General features: G+C 40.8%; 1 protein-coding gene across 4 annotated transcripts in view; it reads right to left on the bottom strand.

Annotated features, from left to right (window-relative positions):
• Positions 1-2,821: 2,821 nt before the first annotated feature.
• LOC120800777 (endonuclease V-like) overlaps positions 2,822-19,955 on the bottom strand; it is a 65,005-nt gene continuing 47,871 nt past the window's right edge. For 2 of the 4 annotated variants that reach the window (XM_040147121.1, XM_040147124.1), the window contains exon 9: positions 2,822-2,928. The gene's annotated coding sequence lies outside the window, so the exon portion shown is untranslated. Of the gene's footprint in view, positions 2,929-6,554; positions 6,798-11,705; positions 11,796-19,955 lie in introns of those variants that run through there. The other 2 variants (XM_040147122.1, XM_040147123.1) reach the window with 2 other exon arrangements.

Genomic DNA, 19,955 nt, shown 5'->3' with positions numbered 1-19,955 from the left:
AGACTTGGGATGATTTTGTATTGCTGACCATTACTGTTGTCCTAATTTAATTTAGAACTTCACTGTTGTAGAATTCATAAATGTTATGTCATATATTTAGAGAAATCTCTTAGATTTCAACCTCAAAAGTCACCTACTAAAACTCAAACCTGGGATTCTAGTTGTACAAAGTATTAAATGACTCTCTAGTCTATTTTCCAGCAAGTTACAGAGATCAGGGGCACAGCCTTATAAAACACAACACTGGAAATTATCAGCCACAAAAGTCAGAAAATTATATTTTTCAAAGCCAATGAAACATGGGGAAAAAGACAGGAAAATTACAAAGCTGAGAAAAAACCTTTCTGAAATTGTGAACAAGAAGATAGTAGGAGGTCACAGTGGATGATGAGCCAAAACAAACTAGCTTTTCTTCAGAAAGAACAAATGAGAGAAAGGAGGAGACGAAGGCCGCTGAGAGAACAGTGGCAGAGCTGTCAGAGGAGGACAGCAGGATCGCTGCCTTCTGTCAGAGTCTTCAGGCTCTCAATAACGAAAAAGAAAAGATGTCCACCCAAGTTTCAACTGCTCAGGGCCTCTGAAACTCAGAGTGAGAGGGGAAGTTGAAGAGAAGATGGAGGGATTGCAGATGGGAAAACTGTGGGGCAAACAGAGAATTGCAGAAGAGGAAGCTGTCAGATTCTTTCACTGTCAGTTCCTCACAGACCAGAGAGGTACATAATTAAAGCAGAGATCCAGCAGAAAGGTCTAATGAGGCAGTAATACAGTAGTAAATCACAATGTAAACTCCGCGGGAATTAATAACGCTTAATGATTAGCTTTTTATAACTTCAGAATAATGCTGAAGTGTTCATGGCAATTGCAGTTGAAAATGTGAGCAGGTAGGAGGTGGAGATAGGAATTGACTGACAACTTCAATGTGTAGAAAGTTTTAGAACAAAAACAGAGTATGGCCCTGACAGTGAGTTTTGACAATTCAAGCTCCAAAGATAAGATATGGAAATGTGCTACTATGGGATAGTAAAAATCTTACGCAGTGGAAAAAGAAAGATTTGGGTTCACCCGATGAAGACCTTGCTTGTTGGAAACGTAAGCTGCAACCGCTAGCATGTCCGGCTAACTTGCTTATACCTACAGAAGTAACTGAGTATTGCTTTCGAGGTCAATGCTATATCAGTTTGTGGGATTAAAGGTTATGTTGAAGATGATCGAGATTAAAGTCAGCAGCTCTGTCTTACTCGTTACTGGATTCAGGGAACTTTACACTCAAACAACCCCAGCAGACGCTGCCTGAGACGGCGTTATGTTTGCCAGACACATCAGTTAGTTGGTTTCCAACCAACCAATGGAGCTGACATTAGCTTGATTAGTGAGCTAGCTACAGCTGATAAAATGTGCCAGATACAGTCGTCATTTCAGCCGATAAAATCAGTGGTGACTGGCAAAAAAATGAGATGCCTGCTTTTGTCTACCTCTGTCTGTAGATAGCAATGCATGTTGTTGTAAAATGTCTTTAAGCTATGCATGAGAGAATCATGCATCAGCCAAAGTAGCTCAAAATGTACAGTATTGAGTGCTAATTTCTGACGCTGTTTTAAATTTTAAAGCATTTGACAAAAGGTTGAAAATCTGTTTAAAGGTTCAATCAAAAACTGAATTGCACCAATCATAATTCAAAATACAGGTCTTCTACTAATGTGTACATATAGTACTGACATAAATGAATGTTTTACTGCATCAGAAAACATTTCAGACTTGGATTTATCAATCTGTCACTCAATTTGAGTGTAATGGCAGATTACAATTTTTGGGTTTTGACTTTTAGTAGAGGGGCCTTTAACACGCAAAATATAAAAACATTTTCCGACTGTTCAGCAAGTTATTAAGTTGCTTGAATCAAACTGTTAAAAACTGTCAATCGGAACAAGAAAACCTGATTAGAGCTTTCTAGTTTCCACTTAGCATCAGTAACCAAGCATCATGTGTGATTTCAGCACAGTGTTTTATGGCGTGAGCACGTAATACGCTTCCCTCTTTCCTCAGTTGTCACAATCTGTTCATCTGCAGTATTTGCCAAGTGTCCTACGCTCTGTACATCGCTCTGACGTGGGATCAGTCTGCGGTCTTCACCAGCTGATCCTCTGGCCCCTCCTGCTGATCAATAATGCCCCATCTGACCACTTCTATTCCTGGCCCCCCATCCCTGCAGAGTCAGCCCCCTTCCCCCCTGCCCTCCTTTTCCGCTCACCTCGCTGGGACCAGCCGGGCGCAGCATTGCTCGCTGCCAAGTCTGCCTCGTTTAAAGAGAGACACTCAGTGATGACATATTATACACAAGGCCTGGGACTGTTTTTGTGTTACAGCAATTGGCCATATGTGAACAGCTCACTGTATAATTCAACATAAAGCACAATACACACACCTCACAGCTATTAACAGATGACCAGCACTGTTACGCAAATCAGGGACATTTATGATTTATTTAAAGGCGGCTCCCAGTGTAAAAAGCTGAGTGACCCAAAATGTAATAATGAGAACAGTATATAAAAAGAGCCTGTCTGACCCATATCCAGTTTAAATATGGGGCAAGTGCATAAAAAGATACAGTTTATCTGATGGTGTCTTCTAGGCCCAGACTAAAACAGCTGCGCTTTTAAAAGGACATGAAAGTTACAGCACTTTTTCTCTCATACAAAAACCCACTCTCTCTCACACGCGCACACACACACACACACACACACAGACACACACACACACACACACACACACAGACACACACACACACACACACACACACACACACACACACACACACACACACACACACACACACACACACACACACACACACAGATGAAAGAGTTTAGGGGTCTTCTGTAGTTGCTGGTGTTCAGAGTTCTTAAGATCCTTTCCGGCATCATTTGCAACCTGAAACAAGCAAAGACAAAGAACAAACCTTTTATTGCAATGAAAATAATATATCAACAATTTTACAGTCTCACCGGTATTCAAATACTAAAAACAACCAGGTTGCACAGCTTTAAAGCATTTATATCAGAATCATTTAGCATTCAGCAGCTGCTCTCAGCTTGAATTGCTAAAAACACCAGAGATACACAAAGTCCAGCCTGAGTCTGTATTTATCAGATAGTCTCAGAGAATTGCACTGAAAGTTAACCTAGGACTAAGAACACTCTTACCTCAGAGAGTCATTTATGAAGCGTCACACACTTACTGTCAGCAAGGAGAAGGAATACTCTTAGGAGAGAGCATGACATCGCTCTTTAACAACACTCAGAGTGACCAAGTGGAAATTATGATGACATTTGCGTGCACCATTTTATCATGTGTAAGTTTTACATGTATGGGTAAATACTTTAGGTAGCCTACTAAGGTTATATATGCAAAACTATGATGCCAGAAATATTAAGATGATATTTACAAATACACCAATTATTTAGTAGACACATAGACTTTACTTGGGCGGGTTGCCCAGGTATATCAACAGCTGACTAAGTATATTTGGCAGCCCATTTTAGCATTTTCAAGCACTCTCAAAGAATCTCTCCTCTCATGAAACCTCTCTGCCAGACCACCATCTCCTGGCATCTCCTAACAGGCCAGGACACCTCTGGAGTGCTCCTAAATATCAGCAGAGATAAGAGTGATTTTCTAAGTTAAGAAAGTTGATAAAATCCTTAAACTAGGACCAACAATGTATAACTGAGAATTGGTGGCCAGTTTGGAATGATTTCCTACTCTGAGACACTTGATAAATACAGGCCCTGATCCATTACTGGGAAAGTATCCAGATGCTACTGAAGAGGTAGTTGAAGTTAAAGGTGAGTTTACAGTCAGGGTCTTCATCACACTGTACACATTACATCATGCCATAGCTATTTCTGTGCTTTAACAGCAAAAACTGAGCTTAAAAGCAAGGCCCATTAGCAGCCTCCATCATTTTTTTCCCCCAAACTGTGGAGCCTCAGCCTGAATCCCCAGTCCAGTTAGTTTGGGCCCTACAGCAACGCAAAATGAAACAGTTCGCTCTGAATATCCACCTGGGACATGTTCAGTGCATCACAGAGCCTATCAGCATCAGCAAGTAAAGTGGAGGAGAGCAACACAGAGCGACAGAACTGTGGAGAGACAGTAGAATCAGAGATTGGGCGAGAACGACGGATAAAGAAAAAGAAATAAGACATCCAGATGGAGAATGAGAGAGAGAGCTGTTATCATGTTACAGGCGGCCACAGTGCCGTTCAAGGTGCTGAATGGGCAATAAAAGGACAGAATAATGGAGCTGTAATGGCGAGAGAGCGGACATTACATAAGGCTGATCCAGGGTCAGTGTTAGAGGAAAGATGAAGATGAGGCCCCCACTGTGTCCACAGCAGCTGGAACAGGGTCTCTCAGTGGACCTGGTGATAATATACTACAGGACATATTAGTTATTAGATGTGGGCACATTATGGCCAGTGATTATGGAGAGGTATTATTAGTTCTGTCGGTGGGCTTTAATGTGCATGTGACAGTGTGCGTGTGTGTTTGCTGACTCAAGCAACCATACTGTTTTCTGCCAAATCACCTTTGCAGGTGGACATCTATTAAACCCACACAGCACCCCTGAGTGCACAACATGAAGTAGGAGGGCGTGTTTCTCCTTTTTTGTCACATGTAGTAGCTTTGCAGAGAAAAGTATTATGTTCTCAACAAATATTATAATTAGTCCTGTTTTAATTTGCCTTGTATTACCATGCAGCTCAATAGGTAGATCTGGGTGCTATTAGTGCCAGGAGTAAAGGATAATTCCTGTTTACTGCAACCTGGGTCTTATTTTTCAAGATTTCATTTCTATCAGGAATAATAACATAGTACACATCAAGGTAATTGCTGGGATCTGTGGAATGTGGAAATCAGATGAGGCAAACACAATCATACCGATTTTAAATAGAACACACATTTGAGACGCGTAGATTGGATTTCTCAGCTTGGAGGCACTAAAAAGCAATTTTCTATATCAACTTGTTTTGAGCAACACAACATTTTCTGCCAAAGTTGGAACAGTCTGGGGTATTTCATATGAGAGATTTGGTGATTATATTTTTAAATATTTTTTTCCAAATGGGCACTGCTCAGATGGAAAACAGGTTATGCCACATATTTCTGCGCACCAATCAGAGCTTAGTACCATTTCAGTCCAAATCTGACAACAGTTGTGTGGTGATTTGCTTACGTTGCCAGGCCACTTTCAATCAAATGTGATTAGACCATACCCACACAGTCCTGATAAAGCAGTTTTTGAGACTTAAACTCTTCAGGGAAATATCTGTGGATGTTTTATCCAAATTTGAAAACTAACTCTGCTTATTTAGTAATTCATATTTAATCCATCCATTAGCTGTACTGCTTATCCTTCAAGGGTTGCAGGAGGGCTAGAGCCAATCCCAATTGACATTGGGCGAGAGCTGGGGTACGCTCTGGACAGGCAGTCAGTCTATCACAGGGCCGACATATATAAAGACAAAGAACCATTCACACTTACATTCACACCTAGGGGCAATTTAGAGTTGCCAGTTAACCTGCATGTCGGATTACCCGCAGGAAACCCATGCAGGCACGGGGAGAACACGCAAACTCCACACAGAAAGGTCCCGGTCTGCCGGCAGGTTCGAACTCAGAACATTCTTGCTGTGAAGCACCAGTGCTAATCACTGCACCAGTGTGCCGCCCCAATTCACATTTAATGTTATTTTAAAAAAACCCAAAAAAATATTTGAAACAAATTTTTAGGGGTCCTTAATATACTCTTGAACTGCCATCAGAGCTTATTAACAGTAATGCAGAAATTAGTTGACTTACTGTTTTGCACTTCCCCAAAAGCTTCCTGCAGGTGGTGGGAGAGCAAAGAGGAAAAAAAGGAAAAGGCATCATTTCCTACTCTTCTTCTACAAGGTATCGACCCGACAATTAAGGTAGATCGTACAAGAAAGGAGGTTTCCAGAAATCTGTGTTTCACAGGGGAACAGCACATCTTGATTTGCTTTTCAACTCAGTATGTTATAACAGATGTAAAGTGGCTCAGGCATGCGATGTTGCAAATCATTTGCTTTTAAACGTGTAGCACAGATAGACACTGAAAAGTGAAAAAACATAAAAGTGAGCCATTCCCATTTCTTTTTTCCTATTTTCCCAGCATCCCATCTGGTCTTTCTTAAAATACACACTACTTACAGTAAAAACGTCCTCACGGTTGAGTGTGGCCTCATTCTTCTTTAGACACGTGCTTACAGCAACACATCTTGACACTGTATGTGTTTCTGCTAAAAGGTTATTTTTGATAAGAGAACCATTTTGAAAGTGCACAGCAGGGCTTTGATGGCTTATGACTCAGGCAATTAGACTTTGGGAGTGTTACTCTAATAGGCTATTATGCATCTCTTCTAATTAGATATAAGACATGATGATACATTGGGAGGATATCACAGTGATGCAGCACTAATTATAAAAAGGGAAAATTTTAATTTATATAAATACAGCCAAGGATTATGTATTTACAAACACACAAACATGAATGTTAGTTACATTGGGGGTTTTTTTCAGTCCCAATGATGGACTGCGGTCAGTAGGAAATGCATACTCTGTAGGATCTGGCAGGTTTCTTCTTCAAGTCCTCCTTGCTCTGCTGTCAGACACCCTATGAACTGTGTGTCGAGCAACACTGTGCCAATCTTCAATAAGGAAAGCCTCTAGTTCTTTGGAGGATGTAGAAAGTGGAAATCTACCGACAGGTACCTCTGAAATGCAATAGAAACTCAGAGTAAACAATTGATAGGAAAATACCAAACAGTTGGGCCACATTGTCCTGGGAGAGCTCCCCTTAAGGCAAAAATCACTCTAAATTTGATCAACTTCAACCTGCAGCTTTGCTATGGTTTATTCATTTGCAATACAACAAAGAGCCAAGTATATGAGCAGTAGCATACCGTTACAAAATGTTCTCTGCCTAATAAATTAAAAAGAGCACAATCACCAGTACAAATGTGAAGCTTGGTTTGAAGTTAAATGAAACAGACTTATACAAAAGGACTATATTTTCTTTACCCCTGAGTTTTGACTGGAACTCCATCATCAAACTTGGTGACTTTTATTCTGATAAATATGACGTGCTAAAAATATGCAGGGTTGTGCAGGCCCCTATTCATGGACCACTTCTGTTCAGCTTATACCAGTGCTGGTAAAACAATGAACGCGCAAATATTTCCTATTGAGACTTTTCAATTTTGGTATATACTGTGTCTGCACTGTCAAGCACTGCTTCCAAAAAATAGCCACAGCCTTGCAGTCTGTGTCCTTCTCTGACAAAGATTCTCACCTTTTTTCATGCCTGCTCAGTTCTTGTATATTACCAAACTATCTGTCAGTGATCAAAGGGCAAACATAACAACCTTAAACATTATTATGTGTGAAAAAGCTTAGCTTGCCTTGAGCAGGATGGGGGTGACTGACTGGCACGCTCTTCTCTTAAGGTTTACTGTAGTGGTACGCCCTTGCTGCTGGGATCGTTCAGCACTACAAACCTGTATACAGCTGCTGCTGAGACCAGCACCCATACAAACTTACTTCCCTCGATACTTCCCGTACACGTCGAAATGCTGTCAGTTCGCCGAAGAATATAAAAGTTTGGCTGCTGCATTCTGATATACTCAAATACCCGAAAAAAAAAAGTTTGAAGCATAACCTTCAAACTTCCCAGCACTAATTTATATACGCTAACCCTTGGCTGCCATACTAATGCTGATGTCATCCGATTTTTCATTCAACCGTCTCCTAATGATGAAGAAGAAGAATCCCACAGACTCTGATCAACGCCTAATACATCTCTGGCTGCGGTTGCGGAGACTGAATGACAGCAAACAGTCAAGTAAGATCTAGGACCAAATTAAAAATTTAAGGTTGTTATGGATGCTGAAGTGAACTTTCATACTCACATTAATAGCACCACTGCCAAGAGATATTGCAAAAGATCAGAGGTTTTCAGGTTTTCTGTCCTAGTCTGACTATGAAAACTCAGAATGTCTGTTATGAATAGGCTGGATTACTGCATTTCCCTCTTCATTGGTTTTCCTACTAAAACCACTCATGGACTGGAGCTCATTTAGAGTTATTCTCAGAAACCTGTGTTGGCTACTTGGTACCTTCAGTATCCAGAGTTCAATTCAATTTAATATCCTCTTCATTGTGTCCAAAGCTCTTAATGGCCTGTCTCTACAATACATATCAGCTTTTAGTTTATGTCCTTCATTTTCCTAGAGCTGTCTCTGAATCTGGTGGGAACATTTAACATTTATGCAGCTAAAACAGTTTGCCCACTGATCTGAAACTTCAACAGGCATTATTAAAATGCCTCATATGTCTCACATTTTCTCCAAGAGAGCAATTTCAAAGGTTCAAATTAGTTCTTTTCGATTCCCTGTATAAAAGAGTTTGAGTTTCTCCCCTGTGGATGGAGTTTTAGACCAGAAGATTCTAGTTTATATATATAGCGTATATTTTATTTTGTCCAATGTGGAAGTTGTGTTCTTTTAAAAGGACCTTTTTTATTAAATTTATTGTTCTCATTGGAATTGTTGTCCATGTTTATCATGTTTCTGATGCCTGTGTTCTACTCTCCTTTTATACTTTTTTGTTTCAGTGATAGATTGCATTCTCATGCACTTTGAGCTGCATTTACATTATGGTGCTTTATAAATAAACTTCAACAAAAACTTGATTTTATAATAAAGGGTAGAGTTAAACCTGGCCAAGAGAGTTTCAGATACTTGGAAGATTAAAGCTAACTTTATTAAGCAATTCTGGAGTCTTACAGAGGGAGGGAAGGAGATGAAAAGGTTGACCTTCGACCTTCAGTGGCCATGTGCACCATCATCTCTGCCAACCTGTGTGTCTGCGCTGGACAGCCAAGGTTAGCTCTGCTTTCATCGGCCTGCCTCAAACTGTCTGTCAGGCACATAACATGGACATGCGAGAGAGGCAGAGAGCGAGGGCGCAAGGGAGGATCTGTATGTCACTGAAAGCTATTGAAAAAAGTTTTATATTCATCTAGTGATGACACATGGCTGTAGCAAGTAAGATTTTCATACGAAAGTTTTTCTTTAAGCCTTTAAATGCTTTTCTTTTATTTATTTGCTTTTACAAGACCTTGGTTAAAAATATCTAGCCATCTTTTACCTTTTTTATTTTAGTATTTTATCCTTGGATGTAGGGGTGGCAATGTCAGTCGCTCAGTACACCACTTTGGTCCAAACTAAAAAAGGTCTATACACCATTGGTTGGACTGTCACTAAACATTGTGCAGACATTCATGGTTTCCAAAGGATGAATCCGGCTCACTTTGATGATCATCTTACTTTTCCTCTCAAGCACCACTATTGGGTTGACATTTTCGGCATTTTGGTCAGCATAAACCTGGATTTATACTTCAGCATTAAGGCTGCTTGTGTTTTCCCCTAATTTTTTTTTATGTTGGTGGAGTTTGTTGACAATGAAGACAAGATTAACATTAAAGACAGACTTTCAATAATCTTTCCTCTTTTCAGTAACAGACATCTAACAAAGCGATTACACTGCAGACTTTCTGTGCACCGTGATTGCTACTATGTATGAACGAAAGAACAAAGGTAAACACAGTGATTACTCAGTGGTAGCCTCCCATTCAGTAATGGGACACAACGAAATAACCTTGCAAGTTACCTAAATGTAACTCCAGTTCTATAAATCTATACCTTTAGCTCACCGTCGCTCGGTATCACAGAGTAAATGAAAGAATGTAAAAACAACTACGGTGGGGAATATAAAGCACCATACAGCCTGATCAGACACATCATATGAAAACCATTGCTAAACTATAAATCCAAACCTATGCTGTAAGTACCTACGGCAGGAATCCCTGAAACCCCCTGCATCAACTATATATCCAGCTTTACTGCTAATAATAAGGGGATTTTATATTAATTTCCATAACCAATAAGATTTCATTGGGAAGGCGACTTACACATATTTTGGTGCTTTAGTTTAATCAGATTTCATCTTTAACCAAGTCTGGTTGTGACATTAATGCCCTCGGAGAGAGAACTCTCCACATTCCTCCTTGCACCATTTACATGCAAACACTGCAATCATAGAAACTGCTCCGAGTACTTTTTCAATATCTTTATGCTAATTTAAGAAGATTGGTGAACTGGGTGCAGTCTTGACATAGATGCCCCCACCCTACAACTCACTGAGAAATAATGAGACTGACCTCTAATTTGCGTGATATTTGCTAACAGGTTTTCATTTAGGCTAGCGTATAAGACAGCTTCCCTCTCACTTAGCAGAGTCTGTGATCAGAGTAGCATTATGATTGTGCCTGTCTGGTACTGTAGTTTTAATAGGCCTTGTTCTTGTTCTGGTCAGAGCAGAAGAAGTGAAGCCAACAAAGACACTGGAAAACATAGTGGGCTTCAACGACAGCTGGTTCCTGGATTTATTGATGTGCAAAAATAAATTTACACATGATGACATACCCACGGCCACAAACACATAAACACACATGCACAGGTACTTCTGCAAACACATGCATACAGAAACATTTGCACACAAAACCCCCTGAAGTCAGCACATTTCTATATGGTTAAGAAGCCTGGGAGCTGCTTAGCCATGCTGGTCAGGCTTCAGGCTTTACAAGTGCACATAACATGAACCCACACACACACACTCAGGGCTGTAAACATTAGCAATATTCCCCCATTTCCTCTGCAGGGCAGACGGGGGAGCAGTAGATCTTCAGGGGGGCTGAGCCCTTCACTGGTAATAATCTCCGTTACACTTCACACTGCCAGGGAGATGAATCATGGTGGATGGGGTCACAGTGTATGAGAGAGGGAAGAGGGCCCTGATGTGCCAAGTGAAGGCAGGCCGTTATGGTCTTTTGCTGTGTGTGTGTGTGTGTGTGTGTGTGTGTGTGTGTGTGTGTGTGTGTGTGTGTGTGTGTGTGTGTGTGTGTGTGTGTGTGTGTGTGTGTATGTCTGTGGATTCAGAGGGGCAGAGGGAGGCCAAGGATCTTGTTCAGATATTGTCAGCAGACAATAGGTGCAGAGCTGTTTTTCAATGATGCAGTTTACGTGGATTCACAGAGTTTTATGTATCACTGAAGCTTAACAGCTTTTCTCACCTTTTCAGGCTGACACAAATATTGGACCTTTCTTATAAAGGACATTAGGGGTGGACAGATGTCTGTGAAAATATAGCATTCTTAAGAATCTGAGTTATGAGACAAATATATTGATCTCTCTTATTGACATGCATACCTGTATATACAATGGATACTTCACATAAAAATAAAAGAACAGCTTGCCAATTTTAACCACCTGGGACCTTGAATAGGTGTGCAAACCAAAGTGTGGCTCTGCTGCACGTCAGAATGTTAAGTGCAAGATTGAAGTACAGCCAGGCTCATTTTTACTTCGGTTTGAATAAAAATGATTTTGTACTGCAAATGTGTTGATCCGTCTTTGTGCATTCAAGTGTATGAACTAACAGATTCATTTAAACCTTTTAAAAAGGTGCACAAATACCAGGATTTGACTTCAAGGTCTTTTCATTTTTATGTGAAGTACACAAGCTTTCCAACTTCATCAAAGTATCCATTTTTTTTATTCAACCTTTAACTAACCACACGAGTAACGTTAACTTAACTCACACTGACTTCCTCCTGTGCTCAGTATTCTCTCATGGCTTCATCTGAAAGGAGTCTGAGGAAACAGAAAATGCAGATGGATGGTTTGGTCCCCAAATCACATCTTTTCACATTTTTTATTAGTCTTACTCTTCCTGAACAACATTAAACATAATATTGGTTTATTCACGAATGTATAAAGAGGAAGAGTATGAAATACTCTTGATTGGTCACACCTTTAAAATAACTATGGATGCAGATTAAAGTGAGGGAACTAGCAAAGGTTTAACTATAATAAAATACAATTTGGAGTATATGAGATGTTGCAGGATCAGATCTCAGAGCTGGACTGTGTGACGTTAGCAGTGACCTGACGGATGAAGACATGCCAGTTTGACCGAGACAGAAACACCTGCCACCAAGCTGTCCAGAAGCTTCTCACTACTCACGTAAACCGCTGACCCACTTCAGGGAAAAACACCCCCCCAAAAAAACAGAAACACTTAAATTTATGGGGGTGACATCTGTGGTGCGGTGACAGGCTGCTAGTCAGAGGCTAAGTTTTTAAGAACTTGTGCCTTCGTGATTCAAAATGACATCCAGAGCATATTTTATAGGTTGTGATATTTTTGCCAAATATTTATGACTTATAGTCACAGTAATACTAGTGGTAGCAATAGATGTAAGTACATTTGCACAAACACTGTACTCAAGTACAAGTTTTTTACTGTGTGAGGTACTTGTACTTTACCTGAGCATTTACATTTTATGTTACTTTATACTTTTACTCCACTGCGTTCATTTGACAGATATAGTAGGTACAGACAGGTGACAAATTAAAGAAAAAAACCTGAATCAATGAGTGGAGAAACTTAATGAATGCAGATGCTTCCACACAGGTGCACTGCATGGTACAATTAAACACTTAACATCCCATCATGCTCTGTGGCAGGTATGAAAATGCTGAGCAGACCCAGTTGATTCTGGTCTTTGTATCAAGATGGCAAGAGGGAAAGATCTAAGTGACTTTGAAAGAGGGTTCATAGTGGGACACGGATGGCAGGAGCTTCATTCACAAAGACTGCTCAGCTGGCTGCTGTTTCAGTAGGAACAGTGACTAAAGTGACATCAGCGTTTAGTTCTATGGGAAAGACGTCAATAAAAAGAAACCGTGGTCGCCTGCGCACAGTCGATGGTCGTGCATTAGTGCGAAATGTATGGAAAAACAGAAGAGCAACTCTTCTTCAGGTGACTGAGAATGTCAATGCAGGACGTGATCAGACTGTGTCAGCAACAACAGTCTGTCGACAACTACACAGGGAGGGTTATTATAGTTGGGTTGTAGTGCATAAACCCCTCATTCCAAAGATGAATACACATTTGAGAGTTCAGTGGTGCAAAAACCATTAGCACTGGGCTACAGAGATGTGGAAAATAGTGATATGGTCAGATGCTTCGTCCTTCACCATGTTCTCGACAAGTGGACGAGTGCACGTGTGGCGTAAACAGAGAGAACAGTACAGGCTTGAATGCTTGACCCCTACAGTGAGGGGATCCGGTGACTCTGTGGTGCTGTGGGGGGCATTTTGCTGGCATGGTTTGCAAATCAGTACAAAGTTGTTCTGGGTGATCACCTTTATCCTATGATGAAACATTTCTATCCTAATGCAAGTGGTCTCTTCCAGGTTGACAATGCCCCCATCCATAGGGCACGAGGGCTCACTGAATGGTTTGATGAGTATGAAAGTGATTTGAATCATATGCTATGGTTGAGTCACCAGATCTCAACCCAGGTGAACACCTATGGCAGATGTTGGACAGATGTCTTAGACAGTGATCTCAATGCCAAGGAGCATTACAGCTGTTCTGGCGGCTCGTGGTTGCCCAACACCTTACTAAGACGCTTTATGTTGGTTTTTCCTTTCATTTGTCACCTGTCTGTAGTTATTTTGTAGATTGATATTTTATATCAAAAAACTATAATCTTACTATAATCTTGTATATACAGTGATTTATTAATAATATTATTATTATTATTATTATAATACTTCATGAAGGTTATAAAGTTTTAGTTGAAACTTATTTAGAGTCTCTACTTATGTAGAGAATTTTGCAGGACCTGTGCCCATAATAGAATATTTGACAACTGTGTTGTGTTCTGTCGCTACTGAAGCAAGTACTTCTTACAAAGGGTCTTACAATTTGTCCTGAAGAGGCATAAATGTGTGTACCGAATTTCACGGCAACCCATCCAATACCTTTTGAGATATTTCACTAAAAAAGCAAAACAATCAACTTCACAAAGGCACAAGAAGAAAAGTCAAAGGATCAAAATCATTACAATTCCCTCTTTCACAGGGGGGAAAGCTGTCACTAACAACACTTTAAGAGATTGTACAGGATCCCATACTAACACACCAAACTCAAAGTCAGCAGTAGACGCTGTTTTTGGCGGCGTTAACATCAGCAGCTTGGTTGTGAAGCCAGCTTGATCCCTCCCCAAGAGAAATTATTTGCAAAAAAATGTAATATTGCCCTCTCTTTATCCAGTGGAAGTGAAAAGGAAAAGTCTGCTGTTGTGATGGTTGACAGACACTAGGGTTCATACTCCAGCACTTTTTTATATATGGGATGTTCCTAGAAGTTCATACTATCTGAACCTTGATCTGAATCTTTGCAGAACATAGACCAGCTCTCAAACCTTCGTCGGAAACATTTCTTTAATCCACATGTACTTCACACCTAGCCTGTCTCATTTGAGTGAACTGCCACTTTAAAAACACCTACAGCCTCCTGAATAATCAGGAATTCCAAGCAGAGTAAAATCAGTGAACTGTGAGAAGTTTAATCCCTGTTGCCTCTCGTCTGCCTGCCTGCCTTCCTGCCTTCCTGCCTTCCTGCCTTCCTGCCTGCCTGCCTGCCTGCCTGTCTGTCCGTCCGTGTGTCCGTCTCACCCTGGTTTCTACTCCAAATAAGCAGCTGCTTACCAATAGCCAACAGTCGCTTTGAAGAGATGCTCCCGTATACTGAATTCTGATTGGGTCAGTGTGATACAATTCGCTGCCATGTCTGACAGACTGTGTACCAGAGTGAGAAGCTGATGGAGGGGGGGCAGAGTTAGAGAGACGGCCCTGGGTGGGAGATAGGAGAAAGAGGGAGGTAGAGGCAGATGAACAAAAAAGACCTAGGTGTGAGGACAGAAAATAGCAGACCAAAGTGGAGGAAGAGAGGAAAATGGAAAGAGAGAAAGAAGATGTTCAGAGAGGAAGAAAGGCAGGGGGGAAGAGGATGTGAGAAAAACACAAATGAGAGATGTAGAAAGAGAAAGATATTTGACATTAAAACACAGGGTTTATAAGGCAGCTGAGCCTTGACACTGAAGGGTAGGATAAGGAGGAGGAGAAATGAAGGGTCTACCTCTTATCTGCCTGTCGGTGGAGTGAGGTGACATAAGGAATAGTACAATCTGTGCATCTAACAACCTAGATTTACCACCGCGTAGAGTATGTACTGTTTGTTCTGTAACTATGTAGCATTATGCCAGCGTGTCATTCATAAATTTATGAATATAGGAGATGTTTGCATGCACAGAAAGATAAAAAACACATTTGTGTGAAATTTGAGCTGGAAGTCAAATATCAACATCGTTGATTCACTGCTCATCTCGCCAGCAAATCACACTCTAGCCTCGCCTGTAGTAAAACACTGTATTACTCCGATGCAAATGAGCTGTAGTGGGCGTGATGCATTGAAGTGGATGCAGTATCTTCAGGAAACGCAGGTGATACAAGCCGCCACCATTCATGTAAATCTACTTCATACCAACACGTACATTACGGCTTATGAATGGCCCGGGAGACGAGGCTTTATGGTGGGCTGCGGTGAAGGACCCCGAGGCCAGGGGTTCTCCACAGTGAGTAACGATGTGTGTGTTTGTGAGGGGAGGTGTTTGCGTGTGTGTGAGTGTGTGTGCACCTAGGAGCTGCTGGTTTTCCCACAGTTACGAGCGAGCAAGATGGCATATTAGAAAAAACAAAACAAAACACATACTCATGAGCACAAACACGTACATGCAGAGAGTATCTCAGAGGAACAAAGTGGAATGTGAACAAATAAGCACACGTGTTAGACGTATAACAACACTGGAGCTACTGATGAGATGTCAGGGCTAAGATGGGAGGCTGATGCTGCTGATTACTTCAGGGTCTTGAACCTGTGAGCTGCATCCATTATTTCCTCAGGGGTTATGATGAGTGTTTGTGAGCATAAGTGTGTTTGTAACAGAACGAGAGAATGTATACAGTAAAGTATGTGGGTGTATCTCAGAATTAATACGATAAGCAGTTAGACAGAATAGCTAGACAGCAAGATAACCAGACAAACTCAAGACTAGCAAGGCTGTAGCAAGGTCTTCTTCTGAGCCAGTGTCCCCCCAAGGCACCGTAACTCCTTGGAATGTCCTGAAAATATTCCAATTGACGTATATTTTATATATGTAAGTCTCAGATATGAAATAAATATGTGTCTTCAGGTTAATAGCTAAAAAAGACACAGCGGCTCAGATGGATACAGTGGCTAAATGGATAGCTGGAAGAATGCCTCCAGACAGCTGAAGTCATGGCGTCACGTCCACTGGCTTCTGCAATGCAATCTCTCATTCGGCATGTCTTTCATCGGCCTTACTGAAAAAATAAAGGGTCCTCCTTGGGTTTACTTTCCATATTCTAAGACAAATCAGCATTCAATATGAGGGCTGTCCCTTTCACAAAAACTCAAGATCTAACAAATTCAACTAACATGATATGTTCAAATCGGTTCAAACACAACCCATTGTGCTTGCCATTGTCTGCCTCAGTTCTTTTTTAATAGCTTAGTTTAATGATCAGTAGGGTCAAGAGGGCATGCACTATCAAGTTGATAGTGAATTTTAATAGAGCCCTCTCCTGGACCATAAAGCAGACTACTTTGGTTTGTTGTGCTTATAGACTATAAATTTCGAATTCCAACAGGTCATTAAAGTTTGAATATTTAATTTTTTTCTAATGTTCAAGTGAAAGGTTGAATTTTGAATAAGAATTGACAGCCCTATCCATTACAACACTTAGTTACAACACTCTCTTCTAATTTTTTTTCAACTTTCTACTTGTACTCTCTGCTTTCTAAAAATGTGTATACTGTTCAGTCGTTTCTGTAGTGCTGTTATAACAGACATGTCTGAGCCTCTTTTGTCGAACTGCGATGTTTAGCCCTAGACGGTCGAGGGCTTATGGGAATTGGTGTTTGTTAAAACAGAATTATCGAATAAACAACATTTTTCAACGTTTTAAAAAAAAAAAACGTCCTTATCTAGACAAATGAAGCGAGCCATACAACATACTACATCCCAGAAGTTCACTTCACTAGCTTGAGAGATGTTAACCAGGCAGCTAGACAGGAGGGGTATCATAAGTAATTTTCACTAGTAGCAAGGTTTAGCAAACTACTAGTCAACTAGTCAGCATAGTTCAACAGAGTTTGTTTTTTTTATACTCTAATAAAAAGTTCATTGTTGTCATTCCTGGATGTTTTCCGACCTGCTCTCTTTCATCATGCTTTGTCAAATATGTAACAAAAAATATCCATTTCATTCATGCAATGTTTCAACCATCTTCCCAGCAATAAGTGCTGAAAAATGTGCTACATTTATGCAGGCATTTTTCTATTTTCGTAACATTCACTGTGTAAATTAACATTAACTGTTGTAAATCTGGTGAAGTGCTCTGAGCAGTGTCTATCCAATGCAATGCAATCTCAGTATGATTGTTAATATTCACCAGCATAAGCCAGCTCTGGTCAGTTGCAAAAATACACACAGACATTCACATGAATGTATGCACAGTTTAAAAAAAAAAAAAAAAAAAAAATAATCATCCTTCCAGGTATTATTCCCCGAGATCTCAGGACAGCAATGATGTCTAAGAGCCAACACTCTGACTGTGAATTTAAAAGAAAAGCAGATTACTTTTCCTGGAGAAAAAATAGAGTAAACAGAGCTTTGAAGAAACCTGAGCCATCGTAATGGAACATGTTGCCTGGATATTTTGAAAGCTGTAAACTGGAATATTAAAGTAGTTGGAGGGAGGGTGAAAGATTTTCTCAGGCAATTAAATGCTAGAGTAGACTGTAGCAGTAAAACCTCTACACTTGCTAACAGTCCCTAGGGACTGAAACGTTTATTAAATACCACTATACAAAATTAATTTGATGAAACAAACATCACACTGACAATTTTGCTTTTGAGCCTTACAAATTTTGAGATTTTATAGGGTTTTCCAGAGGATGGTATTCCAAGGTTTTGCATGACCTTTCAAATATCTTGTCTGTGGGGGGGTGGTTTAATATGGTACTAACAGTTAATTTTCACCCAGACCCTCCCTAATCCAGCCATGGGGACATTTTGCTCTGAACCAAAATATTAAGCATTTGGACTCAACAAACAGCTGGACCAACAGACTGTCATTGTTCATGTTTTTTGGTTAAACTGCACACACGGTGTACAACGGGCAATAAAGTTAACATTCTGATCAGTCTGATAGAGCAGACACCTGGCAAAGATCTCTTGAATAGTTTAACACACAGTTCAATGTTACACAGTAAAGCTAAGGTGGGAATCTCATTAATGTCTAAAGCCTCCAGTCAATGGAAAAGGCTTCTGAGAGCGTTAATCCCACTCCTGACAAGGTCTAGCATCGCTGCTGACTGAAGCACCTTACAAGCAGGAGCACAGCGGTCCACTGGCAGCAACGATGGAGTTACTAAGCAGGGGTGGACTTCACATAACAGCCACTCAATGAAAACAAAAGCTCTGGATCTTTCTGATGAGCCTTTCTTCCCCTCGCTGGAAAATCTAATAACCGATGTTTGCAGCATCTCCTGTGCCCCGGCCAAGGCTGACGCGTCCTTATTACAATAGATCTGCCTCAATTGATTTGTATTTAGCAGCCTCAGGGGGGGAAAAAAGGCCCAATTGATTTTTTGGTTTACAGCAGGGGCATGTGAGAAGTTTGAGCTTGTGGCGAAGCGGAGGCCAAGACACGTGGATGGCTTGTGTAAGCGTGAGATTGTGCAGGGGCAAGAACACACAGGTGTGTATGTGGGATGTTGGTGTGAGTGAGTGTGGGTGTGCTTTGTGCCAGGGCTTCTACTGGAGATAAACAAGGCCATTTGTCCGATACTGCAGCAGCTCACCTGTCATTTTAACTCAAGCCCCGGGCGATGTTGGTCCGCTCATTTATCAATCTCACACACGCGTACACACACACACACACACACACACACACACGCACGCACACACACATATGTCAGGATGACACAACAGAACAAGAGGCTGCTGTCAAAGGTGGAGACAAGCTACATCGCCACAGGGACACTTGTCAGTTTTAGCTTGAAAAAATACAAAATACTGAATAAATGCTCTGCCTTATTCAAATACACTGTCTGGGCACTGTGCTTTCTGTTACTCCGATCCAATATCCATTTTCATTGGGCTGATTCTTCTGACCAAATTGACTTGATATTGAATACAACAGTATGTCAGTAGAGTGAAGGAATGCACAGAGTCACCAAAATTTCAATACTAAAATCAGAATTACTTGTCACAGCAATAAGTGCTGAAAAAATGTGGTACATTTATGCAGGCATTTGTGTTTTCGTAACATTCATTGTGTAAATTTACATTAACTGTTGTAAATCTGGTGATGTTGGCTAAAAATCAAATCCAAAAGTAATCGACTACTGCCCTCAGCAGCAGCAAGCAAAATTACGATAAATGTGTCACTGTCCAAATACTTATGGACCTAACTGTATATGAGGTGAAATAGTCTTGCCTTCATGCAGTTTACATCCACCTTTTATTGAGAAACAGACAAACACATGTTTCCACCCAGTAAGGGTGGTTCATCAGCGTATAAAGCCCCAGACTGACCACGGATACTTCTCACTGACATCATCCACCAGGAGAAGAAACAGCCACAGGAAAAGGTCAAAGCATGATGGGAGCAAGGAGAAACAGAGAAGTGAACATTTTATTGATTAACTTGTCTATATGTCCCTCCACAGCTTTAAGTCACCTCCAGACCTTTTTCCTGCTGTAGTGTCCTCTGAAGACAGCAGTATGCTGCATCAGTCTACGGCGTGACTCAAACCCCTCCGACTCAACTGCCTCAGGGTGTGATTTACAGTCACACAGCTGCTGGAT

This window comes from Xiphias gladius, chromosome 15 (genome assembly GCF_016859285.1).
Source record: "Xiphias gladius isolate SHS-SW01 ecotype Sanya breed wild chromosome 15, ASM1685928v1, whole genome shotgun sequence".
NCBI lineage: Eukaryota > Metazoa > Chordata > Actinopteri > Istiophoriformes > Xiphiidae > Xiphias > Xiphias gladius.
Note: the sequence above shows the minus strand (reverse complement) of the source record. Positions and strands in the feature narration are given on the sequence as shown.